The sequence below is a fragment of the Myotis yumanensis genome, unplaced genomic scaffold (assembly GCF_028538775.1).
Source record: "Myotis yumanensis isolate MYYU_CA2020_CCGP unplaced genomic scaffold, mMyoYum1.0.hap1 SCAF_16, whole genome shotgun sequence".
NCBI lineage: Eukaryota > Metazoa > Chordata > Mammalia > Chiroptera > Vespertilionidae > Myotis > Myotis yumanensis.
In genome coordinates, this window is record NW_027223767.1 from 6,685,336 (window position 1) to 6,691,335 (window position 6,000).

Consider the following 6,000-nt stretch of genomic DNA (forward strand, 5'->3'; position numbering starts at 1 on the left):
TTCCCTGAGTAAATAATAAAGCCCGTTCACCTTTATTGAGAGGACAGTTTGGTTTGCTGACCTGTTACACTAATTATTAGGTGTTGTTGTGTTCTCACCAATTTATGTCAAACTTTAAACACCGACCACTGAGTTGCATAGAGTCCACTCGAGGCCGCTCTCTCGGTCTCTTCCGGAAAAACACCCTCGGGGCGTGGGCGGGGGCGGGGGCGCAGGGGCTGGAGCTGGCGCGGGGAGCGCGGGCAGGGGCGCAGCACCCCGCTGCGTTCTCGACCGGGCGCTCGCAATGCGGAGGCTCGGGATGCGCAAGTCCACCCCTTGCTGTTCAGGAAGTTCAGATGCCTGCAACCTGGCCCGCGGGTCGGAGGGCGGGCGGGCGGCTGTTCCGGGACCGAGCGTTCCTCCGACTCCCACCAGCGGCAGCCCGGGTGCAGTGTCGCCCACGAGGCTACTCACTCTGAGCCGCCGCCCACGTTGCAGTTCACCGTCCGCGGCGGACACGGACATGGACACCGCACGGCGGAACCTACCCGAGCCCTGGGCCCTCTGCCGCGCTGCCCGCGCCTGGCCTCGGCCGCCAGCCCGAACACTCCTGGTTTTTCTTTTTAGTAAATGTCTCCCAGTGTCCCAAGTCTCCAACGTCCTGCTCAGCGGGTCAGCGGGGAGCACACGGAGAAAGCCAGGACGTCGGCCAATAGCACCTCAGGTTCGCAAACGTGCCCCAAGGCTGCGGCCGTGACCCGGGAGGTTCCGATAACCCAGCGGTCAACCTGCGGGACCGCCTCCGCCCCACCCCCCACCCCCCGCGGCTGTGCTCCGCGCGACCTTTTTGCAACAACTTTGAGCCCCAGATACTTTCTACAAAACTGTTGAGGGAGAAATAATTCAGATGAAGGATTTTCCTCCCCCTTTTACATTCGCAGGGGGAATTTTCCCCCAGCTTTTCTTTTCCCGTCGCTGGGATGTTGTGTTTGTTCTTTGGAAGAAGTAACTTACCACCACCACCACCCCCTTTTTTGCGTGTGTGTGCGTGCGTGTGTGTGTGTGTGTGTGTGTGTGTATTATAACTTCTGAAACATGAGAACATGTTTCTGAGCATTAGCCCGACTCTTTATTTTAATATGAGAGGGAAACGCTAGTGTCTCCAAAGAGTGTGTCTTCAGATCACGTTATTTCTGGGGGGAATGAAGTTATTGTCTTCCGTCTTCGGGCCGCCCCGAGTGGCGGACTTTCGTGGGTTTTGAGAGGAGGGCCGTTGTGGTTTCTGATTTGTGTTCGGGAGAGTCGTAGCTTCCATGTGTCTAGCTTCAGGCCCGGATGGGTGTGAATCGTAGTTTTAAAAAATATTTTGATAACCCTAATAAAAATGGTCTCCGTCTGGGGGTTAGCGAAGTCTAGTGTAAAGCGGGGAGGGGTGTCAGCAGTTACACATGGAGGCCACCGGATCTGTTTAGGGTCTTTCTCTCCGGGTGCGGGGAGGGAAGGAATGGAATCAGGGATGTGGGCGTCGGAAATGGCCCGGAGAGTCCCGCGGAGCTGAGCGCCGGAGCCCCGCCGCCCCGGCGTCCACGCAGCGCGCAGTCCCCCCGCCCGCCCCCCGCGTGCAGTCCCCCCGCCGGCGCGCACTGGGCGGGTGCGCGGTGCTCAGCGCGCCCAGGGGCTTCTGCGGACCTGGGTCGGCAGGTCGTCTGGGTCAGAGCGGAGCCGGACCGGGGCCGCTACCGGATGCTGTGGCCCATCAGCCCCCTTGGCTGGGCCGCCCGCTGAGCTCCCCAGTCCCAGGTTGAGCCTGGAAATCCCCACGCGAGGCTGCCGCGGCGGGCTCTGCCCCTGGCAAAACCCGCGGTCCCATCGTCCCATTCTTGCAGATGCGGAACCGGGGCCCAACCCTGGACGGAGCTGTGGCGAAGCTGAAGGTGGACAGTTTGCGTCTCTGCCTGGAACCTCTGCCCCGCGGCACAGGGTTCTCCCAAGCGGGGCCGGCAGGAAAGTGCCGCCGCCCAACCCCGGGGCAAGGTTCACCTGCTAAACTTAGTGAGCGTGTTCGCCCGCGGAAAACCCAGAAAGGAGCAAATCCAGGCCCAGCCCACCTGCACGGCCCACGTTTGAGTTCCGTTGGATTGTCTGGGATTAGCTGATGGGGTTGCTCACCTGGGGCTGTGAGGGTCCCGCTCCTGCAGGCAGCCCCTCTAGGGAGGCCAGGGCTGCCCGGCGGGGCGTCCCCGCCCACGCTCCCCCCGCGCCACTCTCTGATCCTACCCCCTCCCCACGTGTAAAATAGGAGACTGGAGCCAAAGGGCCCCCGCCATACCTAAGGCCTGGAGTTTCTGATTCAGGGCTCGGGTCAGGCGCCCGCAGATGCTCGCGTCCCCGCCCGCTCCGCCTGGGGGACCCCTGCGTCCCTGGTCCGCGTCCCCCCGCTACCCTCTGCCATGGCCTCATTTCCTGCGGCTGCCGAGCCGGTGGCCTGGTGCGCCAGGTCCTGTCACCAGAACCGAACAACCCCCCCACCCCTACCCCTGCAGCCAGCCGGGCGGCCGGCCCCTGAGGGTTAGCTGCCGCTAGCTGGCTATGCCCTGGGCCGCGGCTCCGCGCCCGCCCGCAAGGGGGCGCTCTGAGAGCTGCGGGGTGGCGGGAGCCGCAGATGGGGGCTGACACGGCCAGCAGTTCACCACAACGCGCGGAGAAGGAGACTTGCCCCTCCGCTTGGGCTTGGGCGGCGCCTCCCCACCCCCGCCCGTCCCAGAACCCCGATGGCCGCCCCAGTCTCCGGGATGCCAGGTGGCAGCGAGGGAGCCACTCACTGCGCAGCTGAAGAGAGCTCCTGGCCGGAGCTGGGCGTTTGCCAGCCCGGAGGCTGCCACTCCTGGGCAACACACCACGGGGCTTAGAAGTTCCCTGTAGGAGTGGCTGGAGGCGTCCACCTGGAGGAAAGACGCTTCCCAGCGCTGAGCCCCAGTTGCGCCAGGGGTGAGGCTGCCAGCCTCAGGCGCACCCCCAGCCACGCATCCCCCCCGCCCCGCGTGCATGTGTAGCATGTGTAGCATGTGTAGCATGTGTAGCACGTCACTGCAGTAAGCACCGCCATGCGTGAGGAGCCCTCTGCAAATCTCAGAGGACGGCCTTGCCGTTATCTTACAGGTGCCAGCTGCTTGATGCCCACATTGGTTTGGTGACTTGTTTCCTGAGGAGTCAAGGTCCTGGGCTGATTCCAAATCCTCCTCCACAGGGCACCCTGGTCTGGGCCAGAGGTTCCTTTGCCCCTGGGAAATTGGGGGGGGGGGGGCGGGGGGCAGAGGTAGAAGAATGTATGCCCAGGCTCCCTCCTGGCAGAGGCGTCAAGGCTGGAGGCCTTGCTGTCACCAGGTTCCCAATGGCTGGCCCCTCACTCTTCAGGCCTGAGATGGTAAGGACAGCTGCCCTACCAGCGCCCAGGCACCGTGATGTCCGTTCTCCTCCACAGCAGCTGTGTGAGCAGACCTGCTGTTACACACACTCCTCCGATCACCCAGTCCCAGTGTGCCATCAGGTCACCCGGTCCCAGTGTGCCATCAGGTCACCCAGCCCCAGTGTGCCATCAGATCACCCAGCCCCAGTGTGCCATCAGATCACCCGGCCCCAGTGTGCCATCAGATGACCCAGTCCCAGTGTGCCATCAGATCACCCGGCCCCAGTGTGCCATCAGATGACCCAGCCCCAGTGTGCCATCAGATGACCCAGCCCCAGTGTGCCATCAGATCACCCAGTCCCAGTGTGCCATCAGGTCACCCAGTCCCAGTGTGCCATCAGATCACCCAGTCCCAGTGTGCCATCAGATGACCAGTCCCAGTGTGCCATCAGATCACCCAGTCCCAGTGTGCCATCAGATCACCCAGCCCCAGTGTGCCATCAGATCACCCGGTCCCAGTGTGCCATCAGATCACCCGGTCCCAGTGTGCCATCAGGTCACCCAGTCCCAGTGTGCCATCAGATCACCCGGCCCCAGTGTGCCATCAGATCACCCGGCCCCAGTGTGCCATCAGATCACCCGGTCCCAGTGTGCCATCAGATCACCCGGCCCCAGTGTGCCATCAGATGACCCGGCCCCAGTGTGCCATCAGATGACCCGGCCCCAGTGTGCCATCAGATGACCCAGCCCCAGTGTGCCATCAGATCACCCAGTCCCAGTGTGCCATCAGGTCACCCAGTCCCAGTGTGCCATCAGGTCACCCAGTCCCAGTGTGCCATCAGATCACCCGGCCCCAGTGTGCCATCAGATGACCAGCCCCAGTGTGCCATCAGATCACCGGCCCCAGTGTGCCATCAGATCACCCGGTCCCGGTGTGCCATCAGATCACCCAGCCCCAGCGTGCCATCAGATCACCCGGCCCCAGCGTGCCATCAGATCACCCGGCCCCAGCGTGCCATCAGGTCACCCGGCCCCAGCGTGCCGTCAGATCACCCGGCCCCAGCGTGCCATCAGATCACCCGGCCCCAGCGTGCCATCAGATCACCCGGCCCCAGCGTGCCATCAGATCACCCGGTCCCAGTGTGCCATCAGGTCACCCGGCCCCAGCGTGCCATCAGATCACCCAGCCCCAGCGTGCCATCAGGTCACCCAGCCCCAGCGTGCCATCAGGTCACCCAGCCCCAGCGTGCCGTCAGATCACCCAGCCCCAGCGTGCCGTCAGATCACCCGGCCCCAGTGTGCCGTCAGATCACCCGGCCCCAGTGTGCCATCAGATCACCCAGCCCCAGCGTGCCATCAGGTCACCCAGCCCCAGCGTGCCGTCAGATCACCCAGCCCCAGTGTGCCATCAGGTCACCCAGCCCCAGTGTGCCATCAGATGACCAGTCCCAGCGTGCCGTCTTTCCTGCCAGGACCCTGGCATGGGCGCCACCGGGGCTGCATTGCTTTTCCGAAGCTGGTTCCCAGCACTCACCAGCTGGGCGACACTGAGCAAGTTGCACACCCTCTGAGCCTCAGTCCCACTGCCTGTCACTGTACCCCCTCCTGCCAGTGCTTCAGCCCCCCTTTCGTCCTTTACTCTCCCCCGAAGTGGACATCTCCCAAGGCCAATCCTGTCTTCAACCTTCCTGGCCTTGGGTGCTGCATTGAGGAAATTCTGCCATAGAGACTGCCCTGCTTTCATTTCCACACAGACTTCCTGTAGGCAAATCCATCAAAGTGCCTGGACTCTGAAATGTCTCCGGGAGGCCCACTTCCCAGTCCCAGAGACAAGTATTTCGTACCTGCTCTCCCACAAGAGAGGGCACTTCTCGAAGCTGTCAGAGAACAGATGCTGCCAGGGGATTGTCTACACCTTCTCTCCTCCCACCTCCATGCTGTCTGCACCCCCAGCTCCCTCCTCCCGCCCTCCTGTCACCTGCAGGCAGCTGCAGGCCAGCTGGACACACAGTGACCCCATTGGCACTAGGGATTTCAGCCGTTCTCGCCTCAAGGGCCTCTCTGTTCCCACCTGCTTGGCTCTGCGTCATGCTCTCTCCCTGTATGGACAATGCGGTGACACCCAGACCCCTTTCGTGAGGGACACGCCGGCTCAGCTGCCCGGTCTGTCCGCACACAGCTGCCAGCTGTCAGCCCTTAGGACTGCGGGGCTGGCAGCACGCGCCTTCCCAAGTGGCCCCCAGCCACTGGCAGATGCAGGGGAGAGGCCTGGTCATCCCAGCCAACTGCAGACATCCCTGCAGGGCAAGCCACTCCAGAGCTTCCTGTGGGCTTGGCACTGGGTGGTGGGCCTGTCTCACAGCTGTGCTTCTCCTCTGCCCAAGGCGGCCTCCTCCTCCTCCTCCTCCTCCTCCTCCTCCAGGTGCTGGTCCCAAGGGCACTTCCTAATGAACGTCCTGCTCACTCTCCAGGGCTCCCGCCCCATGTGTCTCTCTCTCTGGGATGATTCACATCAACTTCCAACAGTTTTCTGTTCCTCTTAATTGTCAACTACATGCACAGTTTCTTCTTCCTCACTCTTACTTCCTCTTTATTATGCTAGGTTTTTCTTC